The sequence below is a fragment of the Vipera ursinii genome (assembly GCF_947247035.1).
Source record: "Vipera ursinii genome assembly, chromosome: 2".
NCBI lineage: Eukaryota > Metazoa > Chordata > Lepidosauria > Squamata > Viperidae > Vipera > Vipera ursinii.
In genome coordinates, this window is record NC_139513.1 from 19,508,680 (window position 1) to 19,521,546 (window position 12,867).

A 12,867-nucleotide genomic window follows, 5' to 3' on the forward strand; every position below is an offset into this window, starting at 1 on the left:
CAGAATTCTGCGGTCATCATGCTGACTTGGGAATTCTGGGAGTTGAAGTCCACATATCTTAAACTTGCCAAGATTTGAGAACCACTGGTTTAGGGAATATTTGCAGTGAGACCCCCAAAGAGTCTTTCCCCTAATTTTAACGTAAGGATGCACTTGCAGGTTCTCCCTGGGAAGGAGAAAAGAATGTGCATCTGTTTAGAACAGTGTTTCTCAACTTTGGTAACTTTTAAGATCCAACTTAAACACTTCAACTCTCAGAATTCTGGGAAATTGACTGGCTGGCTGAGGAATTGAAATCCACAGAGACTTAAGAAGCCCTGGCTTAGAAATACTGCATTTGTTATTATCTTTTCATGCATTTTCCTCCTCTTCACTACCACCAAATTAGAGCTAGCTAAAATATACAACTGCTTTCTTTAGGGCAAATTCTATTTATCTCAGTGGGAGTTACTTTTGAATAATGATGAGCACTCAAAATTTCACAAGCAGATGTTGTTACTCTTTGGTAATGGCATTCTTGTATTTTGAGGATTGAAGCAATGGTTGTGGCAATCCAGTGATGCACAGCAAGATAGATAATGCCTAAGATTAAAAAAAAAACAGGTTTTGACTTGATTTCTTATGCTGTGAGATACTCCTTTGTGCCGTCAATCTTTTAGCTCTCTATGTTCATGTCATATTTTGAGTTCATGCCATTCCAAAAAAGTTATTCTGTCCCAAATTCAGCCTTTAATTATAAGGAAGAAAAATTTTGCAGACATAAAATAGCTTCTACAATTTTGGAACAACTTAGAACTGGTGCTGAGTTCCCACAGGTGGCTAAATTGGGATTGTTAAACTATAATTTCTTGAGCAAATCATAGTAGCCAAATTTGCTTCTAATGCTAAATCAAAATAGATGGATTTACAGGCTATGTTAAATCAAAATCAAGAGATCACATTAGGATTCAGTGGGAAAGGAGAAGAAATATGCAAAATCAGCAAATCAATGGTTAAATTCTGAATACATTAAGATACAGAAAAAAGGCAGGAAGACAAATTCTTAATTCCAGACTTAGCCTAATCTCCCCTTTTTCTGTAAAGGGAAAATGTAATTTCATTTTTTTTGGAGGGGGCGGAATAAGTGTGGGAATATTTGAACATTCTTCCCCGTTCCCAATGTTTCTACTACTCAGAGATTGGGGCTAAATAATTATAGAATTACAAGGTCTGTGTTCCTGTCTCTTTTTCTGTATCTCAGTGAATTCATAAATTCAACTCATAACCTGCATTCTGTAACACATCTCAGGGAACACTACTGTATTTCCGGCGTATAAAACGACTGGGCGTATAAGACGACCCCCCAACTTTTGAGATGATTTTCAAGATTTTTCATCTTATACGCTGGAAAATCAGCAAGCCCGGGAAGGCACGCCCTCCCCTCTCACTGTGGAGGAAGCAGGGCAGGCTGGCGTCTGGTGGGAGCCGGCAGGGCAGTCCTGCGCACGCGCGCGCTCCCCAGCTGTTAAGGAGCACTCCTTAGCAGCCGGGGAGTGCGTGCGTGTGCAGGACTGCCCTGCCAGCTCCCGCCCGACGCTCTTCTGTCTTGAGGCAGCATCGCTCCCCGGCTCCTAAGGAGTCCTCGGGGATGCTGTCTCGAGGGAAGGACTGCCCTGCCGGCTCCCACCCGACGGCTCCGCCGATGCTGCTTCAAGAGGGAAGAGCGTGAGGCGCCTGCAGGGCAGTCCTGCACATGCGCGCACTCCCTGGCTGCTAAGCGCGCGCGTGCGCAGGACTGCCCTGCCGGCTCCCGCCCGACGCTCTTCCCTCTTGAGGCAGCATCGCTCCCTGGCTCCTAAGGAGTCCTCGGGGATGCTGCCTCAAGAGCCATGGCAGGCGCCTCACGCTCTTCCCTCTTGAAGCAGCATCGGCAGAGCCGTCGTGCGGGAGCCGGCAGGGCAGTCCTTCCCTCTTGTGGCAGCATCCCCGAGGACTCCTTGTGATGCTGCCTCAAGAGGGAAGAGCGTTGGGCGGGAGCCGGCAGGGCAGTCCTGCACACGCGCGCACTCCCCGGCTGCTAAGGAGTGCTCCTTAACAGCTGGGGAGCGCGCGCGTGCGCAGGACTGCCCTGCCGGCTCCCGTCAGACGCCAGCCTGCCCTGCTTCCTCCACAGTGAGAGGGGAGGGCGTGCCTTCCCGGGCTCGCTGATTTTCCGGCGTATAAGACGACTGGGCGTATAAGACGACCCCCCAACTTTTGAGGTGATTTTCATGGGTTAAAAAGTCGTCTTATACGCCGGAAAATACGGTAGATAAAATGGAAAGCTGACTGAATAAATTGGATAGAAAAGAATTGATATGGGATGAGTGAAAAATGTATGGATTGATTTTCAATATAGAAAATATTATAAAATATATTTGCCCTCACATCAAACTTTTTGGAGTAAGTCATTATTATACCCCTTGTTCTAGCCCAAAGTAAAATAATAGGTCACAATAATTTAAGTGAATGTTTGTATTTTCACTAACTGCTTTCAGAGAACCAGTTGTGCCCACTATCCTATCACTTTTAAAATGACAAAAACCCATTTAAGGCTTTCTCTTATATGTTTCTTAAAGTCAAGTCCAGTGGTTCTCAACCTTGGCAAACGTAAAAAATGGCTGGACTTCAACCCCCAGAATTCCCCAGCTAGTATGGGCTGGTTGTTGAATTCTGGGAATCAAATTTTCAAGTTGCCAAGATTGAGAAACAGTTATTTAGTCCTTGCCACACCCCAATTCTTCCTCCCTTGCTTGTTCTCTTTTAGGCAATTAGTTCATCAATTTAAAACTGCCTTCTTGATGTTAGAAGGAGTCAAAGGCCCACTTTTGACTGGAATTAGCATGGAGTGATATTTTGGAGCTCCCGAATGATGGAGATACTGTGGGTTGTTTTTTTTCCTATTGAAGCAACAATGTTCTTTATTGTAAAAACACAGAGGAGAAATTACTGTCTCCTGTTTTGTCCAGTTTGTGCGAAATGCTAGAAGAAGTTGTGTGATGTGGCAATCTGTTCTGCTTGCCTTTAAGTAAAGTGCTACCCACCATCTCTATTTTTCCTGAACAGAGAAAATTATATTCCTGAGCGCCAATGTCCGGAACAACCGTAAGCCTGGAGGACCCTTAATTTATGGACCAGCTCAGTTGCGATTTAGTTGAAGAATGAGTCAGCAACCTCAAGATTTGAAATACGACAAATCAAACTGAAAGTAGACACAGAGAAGGCCACCAAGATAATCAGCATTCTTTGCAGCGGGAGTCCTTTTTGGGGAACATTTTCAGCCAAATTGACTCTTGGTCCTCATTTTCTACATTGCTGGTAAAATACCCAACCTGGTCTGGAGGCCTTCCTTGGAGAGAAGCAGGATTTGTGCAATGTTCTTAAGCCGAGCCAAGTCGTGGCTCCCTAGACTGTCCTGGTGGAGACAAAAAGAGGACTTCAACCAGGAGGAGGTTTTGAAGGAAAAACCGGAGGTTTCTGTGAAATGCATGTTGCCTCCCAAGGCAAGATGGTGGAGTGGCCGCCGTCTTTTGGAAATTATTGGATGGGGCCAAAGTTCAGCTGCTGGAGGGCACTCGCTGTTTGCTGGAATACCTCAACATGTTGCTCCTCACAAGCCATCGGTGGAGTCTCCAGAGCACTTCCAGATTTGCTTCAACTTCACTCGACACCTCTTTGATTTGTGCGTGGTGACGCTGCTCTGTGCATCTTCTCCGGCTTTCCGGTTGGTTATGGATATCTTGGGATTTGGAGGACCCTTGAAGGTTTGGCTCCACGGTTTTGCCTGTTTCTTGGTCAGCGCCTATGGGATGTACTTGGTTCTTTGGCTAGTCCAGGAGTACCTGTTGCAATTTGCCTGTCTTTATGGATTCTTACAGACCCTGGTTTTGTGGGTCAGCATCCAGGCTGGATCTTCAGAGTCTCAAGAGGTCAAACAAGCTGATGGACTTGATACAGATCAAGAAGAAGAACAGAAGAACAGTCATCAACAAGAATCACCACTATGAGGAGGAAGATTGTGTTGATCCACCTTTTGTGTCAAGGTGGATATTGAAGCCCAAGAGATTGACTGAAATAGACCCTGGAGGATCAAAAGGAGTAACTTGTATCTTATATTTAAGATGGCTGGACAGAAATTGGAAGGAAAAAAAAAAGGAGAAACAGTATTTCTCAAAACGAGCAATGACTCAAAATAAGCACTAGATTCACAGAACTTTCCCATATAGGTTGTTCCAAATTCCCGTTTTCAGTGGCTGAAAGGAAAGAAACTTAACAGATGGGATGTGTAATCCATCCAGAATTATCATCATCATCTAGTGGAGCTCAGCAAAAATCATAGAGGGAAGAAGTGAGATTCATCTACCTTAAAGACATAAACCAATCTGAGCCTGCTTTGGGTGTTATGGCTACCCCTAGAGGATTCTGGGAACTGTAGTTTTTGAGGGGAACGGGAGGCAGCAATTATGAAATCCCTTCTTGGGTTCCTTGTTGCGAGTCATCTTTACCTCTGGTTTAAAGCTGCAGTGCCCATGTAAAATATATTTTCAAAAGAAAGCAAATAAGCATCCAGAGTATAGCCAGCTCCTGCATATTTACAAGGCCCTATGACGGGTAGGCAGCTTCGGCTCTTTTATGACTCATGGACTTCAACTCCCAGAATTCCTGAGTCAGCATAGCTGACTCAGGAATTCTGGGAGTTGAAGTCCATGAGTCATAAAAGACCCAAGTTTGCCTACCCCTGGCCTATGATTTTTCCCTGGTTTGGTCTCTTACTGCTTTCTGGTGAAGACCATCAAGAAAAGGCAGCTGAAAATAAAGACTAGTATTGTTCCTATGTTTATGGTCTAGCCCAGGAGGCCACCAAACTTGGCAGTGTTAAGGCTTGTGGACTACAGAAGGCCATGGCTGGCTGAGGAATTTTGGGAGTTGAAGTCCACAAGTCTTAAAGTTGCCAAATTTAGAGATCCTTGGTCTAGCCCAGGGGTAGGCAACCTTGGCTCTTTTATGACTCGTGGACTTCAACTCCCAGAATTCCTGAGCCAGCCATGCTGGCTCAGGAATTCTGGGAGCTGAAGTCCACCAGTCATAAGAGAGCCAAGGTTGCCTACCCCTGGTCTAGCCAGTAAGAACAAACAGATACCTTTTAACAGGTTGAAAGGACTGAAAACCAGGGGTCCCATAAAAACCTAGGGAAAGCCAGTAGTTGAATCTTCTGGGCATAAAATCCAGTTTACCCAAGCATCTGCCCTCTTCTGCCAGGGAGAAGTAAGAGAAGGCAGGCACAAGCGTTCTACCCATCTCTGAGCCATATAAGAAAGTAGCCCAGAAGATGGGGAGGAGAGGTCTAATTTCCAGAGGATTGAGAAGCGGACATCCGAAAGAGAGATGGCTTTAGTGTGGTTAGTGCAGAAGAGTAGACGATCTACATGGGTCCTAATCTGTGGGCAACGGAATCCAGGAAGATGAAATGTCGGGCAACCCTTGGCAAGACAACCAGCAGAAGTTAAACAAAAAAAACCTGAAATCATTCCTGAGCTGGACCCATTCCTGCTTTTTCTGTGGGCCGAGTTGGCCTTCCCCAGCTAATTCTAGTAGAAATGTTGATGGGTGGGGATAGTTAGAATAATACTCCCGGTTTCTTCCACTCCATATCTCAGGGAGAAGCAGTTCTGAGCCTACAGTTTCAATGCCCCTAATTGCCCAGGGCTCCCCTTTCACCAGCAACCAGATTTTCACCCAGTTTTGGCAAACTCTTGACTCTTCTCCTCCTTCTCTCGACTCCTTTCTCTCTCTTTGGCAATATTTAGATCACTGAACCAGGCTCCGCACCCCCTTTTGGAAAAGAGCTGTTGTGAGCCAAAGACTCGATGGTTTATTTTTATATTGTCCTTGTGGACACACAAAATCAATGGCTTGCTTGTAATTTCCCATTTGTTTTGTTTTTGGGTGGTCTCACCGAGCATACAAAATAGTGAATGACAGCTAAACTGTCTCCAGGATAACCAAGGTCCACCCTCACTGATGTGTTTTTGTAATGTGATTTGTTTTTGATGTCTTGAATCAGGAGTCTTCAAACTCGGCCCTTTTATGACTCATGGACTTCAACTCCCAGAATTCCTCAGCCAGCATGCCTGGCTGAGAAATTCTGGGAGTTGAAGTCCATGAGTCATAAAAGGGCCGAGTTTGAAGACCTCTGTCTTGAATTAACCTTATCTCCAAGCAAGTCACCCCCCCCCCCCACATAGATCATTTCAACTATCCATGCAGAGTTTGTCCTTAGAAGTGGGAAGAATAGGAAGTAGACGTTGGACGCTGCAGGAGGTAGAAGCCAACAGAGAAGTTAGGGGAAAATCTGAATGTGGTGGTGGTGGTGGTGGGGTTTTGTTTTGAGGAAGAATGGTAAGGAAGCTGATTCTGGTAAAAGTGTGTAGATTCCTAATTGCAGAAGTTTGTTCTTCAATTAAGGCTGGCATGTTTCACTTCCTAACAACAGGAAACCCTCCTAGATATTTATGACTGTGATCTCCACGGGATTTGAAATCCAGAAAAAAACAACAAGATGGAGGGCATTAGGTTTTCTGCTCCTGATCCAGATTCTAGCACAAAGTCCATGCCTTCGTCTAGAACAGGGGTCTCCAAAGTTGACAACTTTTAAGACTTATAGACTTCAACTTTCAGAATTCCTCAGACAGCATGACTGGCTGAGGAATTCTGGGAGTTGAAGTCCACAAGCCTTAAAGCTGCTAAGCTTGGAGACCCTGATTTATATAAACAGGATGGGCAACTTGTGGCCTCCCAGGGGATGATAAACTACAATTCTCATCATGGCCCACGTTACCTGGCATTCCTGAGGGCTGTCCGGATTCGGCATTCCTTTTCTATCAGCAAACCATCCCAAGAGAAAATTCCGCTTAGCCCACTGCGAATCCTTTTTATGATACATGATGTGTCACTTCCACAGTCCCAGATGCTATAATGTCTTGACTCCAATGAACGTGCCGTTTGAGCAATGCTCATAAATTCATTTTCCCAGAGGCATCATTCCCCACTTCCTTCTGCAAATGGAATCCAGTCTTTCTCAGTGTAAACCTTCAGTTACCATGTGCAGCATCCCCAGAGGACATCAGCTGGGGAAGCCACGGGATATTATTTCAAGTGCAGTGATGCCTCATGGAGTGTGGCGGCTGACAGTGTGCCGTTTCCAAACTAAATTTGGCATGCAAGAGCTGGGCGCGAGGAGGAGGCCTCCTGACACGTCAGCTAACCTTGGGGAAAAAACAAGTAAGCAAACTCGCTTCCCAGTCTCCCGGCTTTGGCAGCTGGCTGTTCCCATTGGGTTGCCAGAACAGTCGTATCCATACAGCCTCTGGTGCCATGCCTTCGGATGACTCAAAAAAAAAAAAAAAGATCCCTTTTGCAATACTGTGCAATACAAAAGAGCCTTTCACGTCTCCCTCTTTCTTTTTCTTCCACAATGCTCATCTGGAATCCAGGGAAGCCACTCAACCAGCACGTCTTAGCTCCTTTCCCAAATAGCCAAACTGAAGCATGGGTGGAACTGTATTTACGGATCTGGGGCGAAATCACCAGCATCTTCCTCCTTTGTTGAGCACAAAGGTTTCATCTCCCAGCCCCAACCAAGTCCCCCTCCAGAAATAGTGGGACTACAATTCCATCACTCCCTTTGATGTGCTGATGGCTGGGATGTTGTCCAGGGGTCTCCAAAGTTGGCAATGTTTAAGACAGGGGTAGGCAACCTTGGCTCTTTTATGACTCGTGGACTTCAACTCCCAGAATTCCTGAGCCAGCCATGCTGAGGGGAAAGGGAGAGGCTTCCATGCTGAGCTATGCTGGCTCAGGAATTCTGGGAGTTGAAGTCCACGAGTCATAAAAGAGCCGAGGTTGCCTACCCCTGGTTTAAAACTTGTGAGCGTCAACTCCCAGAATTCCTCAGCTATGCTGGCTGAGGAATTTGGGGAGTTAAAAGTCAACCAATCTTAAAAGTTGCCAAGTTTGCAGGTCCTTGGTCTCGTAATCCAACTGGTGTTTTTTTTCTCTCCTTCCTATAACCTCTTCTACTTTGGCTGGGGAAAAAAACTCTCCCCACCCACCACCCACCCCCAATTTTTAAATGAAGACAATCCAAGACCAGCTCTTCTGGAGAGGCAATTGAAGCGACCTGTGTTGATGGCAGGTGGAGAGAAGATTTGCACCTTTCTCCCACTGTTCCCCTCAAGCAGCAGAATTAATTGCTCCCCCCCCCAAACAAAGCCCTGTTAAAAAGAAATTGGAACTTGTTTTTCCCGCCCTTCTGATTCTCTCTTACATTTGTCATAATTTCACACCTGTAGAAGGAAATTACAAGATTATTTTCTATCTTGATTACTCCCTCTGTACATAGTATATATTTTTAAAAAAAATATATCTTTTTTTATAGAATTATAGGAGTATTTACATGGGAAAACGATGATATCCTCACTCTTTGCCAAGCTCCCGAGTACATATTTTTTAAAATTTATATAAGGAACACCTCCAAACGGCGTGTGTTGAAGCTGTTACAATTTTTTTGTGACTTGCCAGGCATTAGCCAATAGGTACTGTGATGTTCACACCAAAACATACCATTGTACCAGATCTCTTGCAGCTTGGTACTGTTATAACTCACCATTGATGGGCTAGTAGGATTATACGCATACAATCCTGGCTCAATTATTAACAAAACTGTGAAAAAGCGTTTGCCAATTGTGGAAGTGCAAAAGGGGGGAAATAATACACGTGATAAAAGGGAATCTTCCTTCCAGTTCCCTCCAATCTGCCACCTCTATACACTCAGAGCTGAACTATGCCTCTTCCTGGTTCATAATAATATTTTTTTGCACCACTCTAGGAGTCTAGGTGTTCTCTATGGGGTGTTTTTGGAGAGAGAACATTGTTTACGGGGTATGGGACAAATGGCTTTTTTAGGAGAAAAGTTTGACGAATAGGGAAGAATTGCATGGAATAAGGGTGTGTGGATGAGAGAGGTACATGAACCAACCTGTGTATGTTCCAAGCCCTGTTTGTCATTAAATGCTACTGTTCTGGATCTGGTTATATGTTTTGCAGTATGTTAAAATATATCTGTATATTTAAATAAAAGGAAAATTTTAATGAGTACAGTAGCACACATTCAGTTATTACAGCCAGATGAATAAATGAACTCTGTGCGGCCAGTCCTCGTGGCCGTTGGATAAAGGCTTTGGCACATGGGCAGCTTAAATTGTCTTTCTAACATAACTGGAAGTTTTTAAGAAGAGACTGGCCAGCCACTTGTCTGAAAAGGTATAGGGTTTCCTGCCTGAGCAGGGGGTTGGACTAGATGACCTCCAAGGTCCCTTCCAACTTATTATTATTAAATATTTGAATGGAGGTTTCAGCAGCCAGGATCTCTGCCTTCATTGTTGGGGTTGAAATGTGTAAATTCTTAAGATCTGTGTTGTTATTGTTCCAGAAACTGAGGGAGAAGGAAATTTCTGATTTCTTGCTGGTTCTCTCTTGCACAATGCCCCCTGGTAATTTTCACTCCCATTTGGACTTAATTTCTTTTGAGCTGGGAAAAGCAAATTATTTTAGGAGAGTTGAGATGGGAGGTGAGGCTTTTGCAGTGCAGAATTGGCAGATGAAAGAAAACTTAATTGCCTTTGGGCTTTGCCCTGGAAAGCCCCCCCCCCCAAAATGTTTCAGGGTCTCTTACTTTTTTACTTTACTTTTATTAAATTTGTATACCGCCCTTCTCCCCAAGGACTCAGGGCGGTGAACAGGGCATATATAAATAGCAAATACAAAAATTAAAAAGAAATTAAACAAGTGCCCAATTAAAAATACAATAACAATAAAAAACCCATTAAAAACGCTAACGTCCCCCATCAGGCCAGACCAGCTAGTTCAAACAAGTGGGTCTTCAGGCCGCGCCGGAAGGAGCGAAGGTCCGATGCCATGGTCTCCTTGAAGACCAAGAGATAATGACAATAATAGGGTCCTTTCCGTATATTTCTGTGTTCAGTTCTTAATTCCAGCCCTAGTTACAGAGCTAACAATACAGATGGTCCTTGCTTTACAACCATAATTCAGCCCAAAATTTTGGTGGTCAAGTGAGACACTTGTTAAGTGAATTTTGCCCCATTTTACTATCTTTCTTGCCACAGTTGTTGGGTGAATCGCTGCAGTTGATAAGTTAGTAATCTGGTTGTTAAGTGAATCTGGCTTCCCCATTGACTTTGCTTGTCAGAAAGTTGCAAAAGATGATCAGATGACCTTGAGCCCCAGCAACGGCCATAAGTATGAACCAGTTGCCAAGCATCTGAATTTGGATCACACAATCATGGGGATGCTACAAGGGTCGTAATTGTGAAAAATGGTCGTAAGTCACTTTTTTCAGTGCTGTTGTAACTTTGAATGTTCACTAAATGAATAGTTGTAACTCGAGGATGACCTGTACTGACTAAAATCATACATCTTGCTAAGTCAGCCTGTGGCCTGTTTTTGTCCTACCACGTTATAAGCTATTGTAGTTTATATATGAAGAATTGTGACAGAGTGGGCAATTTGAATCCAACCAAATGTGTGAGGGTTTCTTTTTTTCCAAACCACAGTGAAAAACTATGGATTAATATGAGAACCCAGTAACAAAATCTGCAATGCTGGCCCAACAAGTCCGATGTTGTTTACACCGCTTTCCCCAACATGATGCCTTTCTGATTATCTGGGTGTAGTGTGGATGACAGGTTTTTGAGGCAGTGTTTAAAGCACCACCTGGCTCAATTTTAAGGACTGGTTTTAGCTTATTGCTTCGAAGCTGATCTTGGAATCTCGCCTTCGGTGGCACATTCAAGCTATGGGTAGTCCTCGTCTTATGAACACAACAGGGGCCAGAATTTCCATTCCTAAGGAAGGTGGTTGTTAAGTGAGTTGCTAACGATATTACAACCTTTTTTGCCACAGTTGTTAAGGGAATCCCTACAACTGTTAAGTGAATCAGTGAGCCAGCCGTGTGCTGCAGCTGCCAAGAAAGCCAACACAGTGCTAGGCTGCATTAACAGAGGGAGAGAATCAAGATCACGTGTTGATACCACTTTACAATGCCTTGGTAAAGCCACACTTGGAATACTGCATCCAGTTTTGGTCACCACAATGTGAAAAAGATGTTGAGACTCTAGAAAGAGTACAGAGAAGAGCAACAAAGATGATTGGGGGACTGGAGGCTAAAACATATAGGGAACGGTTGCTGGAATTGGGCATGTGTAGTTTAACGAAGAGAAGGGTGAGGGGGGACATGATAGCAGTGTTCCAATATCTCAGGGGCTGCCACAAAGAAGAGGGAGTCAAGCTATTCTTCAAAGCACCTGAAAGCAGGACAAGAAGCAACGGATGGAAACTAATCAAGGAGAGAAACAACCTAGAACTAAGAAGAAATTTCCTGACAGTTAGAACAATTAATCAGTGGAATGACTTGCCTCCAGAAGTTGTAAATGCTACAACACTGGAGGTTTTTAAGAAGAGAGTGGACAGCCTTTTGTCTGAAATGGTATAGGTTTCCTGCCTGAACAGGGTTGGACTAGAAGACCCCCAAGGTCCCTTCCAACTCTGTTATTCTGAATCGTGTGAGCATTACACGAATCTGGCTTCCTCCATTGACTTTGTCAAAAGCTGGCTAGGAAGGTCGCAAATAGCGATCATATGAAGCTGTAACCATCATAAATACACTTCGGATGTCAGGCGCTTAACATTTGATCCCGTGACCGTGAGAATGCTGCAACGGTGATAAATGCAAGGACTAGTTGCAAGTCACTTTTTTCAGTGCTGTTGTAACTTTGAATCATTGCTAAAGAAATGGTTGTAAGTTGAAGACTTCCTGTTCAGGTCTGTTTCTACCCTTTTCTGTGACATTTAAAGAAACATTTAAAAATGCTTAAATGCCTATTTTGAGGTGATTGAAGCACCCAGAACAACACCCTTGCAAGAGTTGGAGAAACATAGCGGAGGGCTCAGCTGTTATCTGCACATTCCTCTGAGATGGGTGGATTAATCACTTCATGCTGGAATTTGCAAATACCAAGTTTTTTTCAAATGTCCCATCTCTTTCATCCTTGCCTCAGATCACTTTTCTTGGCTTCAGATGTGGTTCAGATCTTCACATTATACAGGTAGTCCTTGACTTACGAACACCATTGAGCCCAAAATTTATTTTGCTAAGTGAGACATTTGTTAAATGAGTTTTGCTCCATTTTACGACCTTTCCTGCCACAGTTAAGTGAATCACTGCACTTATTAAGGTAGTAACACGGCTGTTAAGTGAATCTGGCTTCCCCATCGACTTTGCTTGTCAGAAGTGTGAAAAACGGTCACTTTTTTCAGTGCCGTTGTAACTTTGAACCGTCACTTAAACGAACTGTTGTAAGTTGAGGACTGCCTGTAGTTTCATGGCGTTGCTTTGTTTTTAAATCAGGAAGAGCAAATGTTTTCTCATTAGAAAATAAATTTTATTTAAAACTACAAGCAATTGCTTCTCCAAGCAGATGAGGCAAATCATCTTCGAGGGGTGATCCATTCCTGCATGTCCTGGGTGTGAAGCTGAAGGAGAAAAAGAACAATAATAAAAAATAAAAGAAGACATCAGGAGGGAGTTGAGGAGAACTGGAAACTCTGGAATTTGTAAATGATGGAGACACCATGGGGGTGTCGGAAAAATCAAAAGTGGCAACTGGGACTGCCTGATAAGGTCCTTCATGACCTCTTTGACTGTTTATTTTTATCCTGCCTTTTATTATTTTTATAAACTTAAGGTGGCAAACTTATCTTATGTTCCTTCCT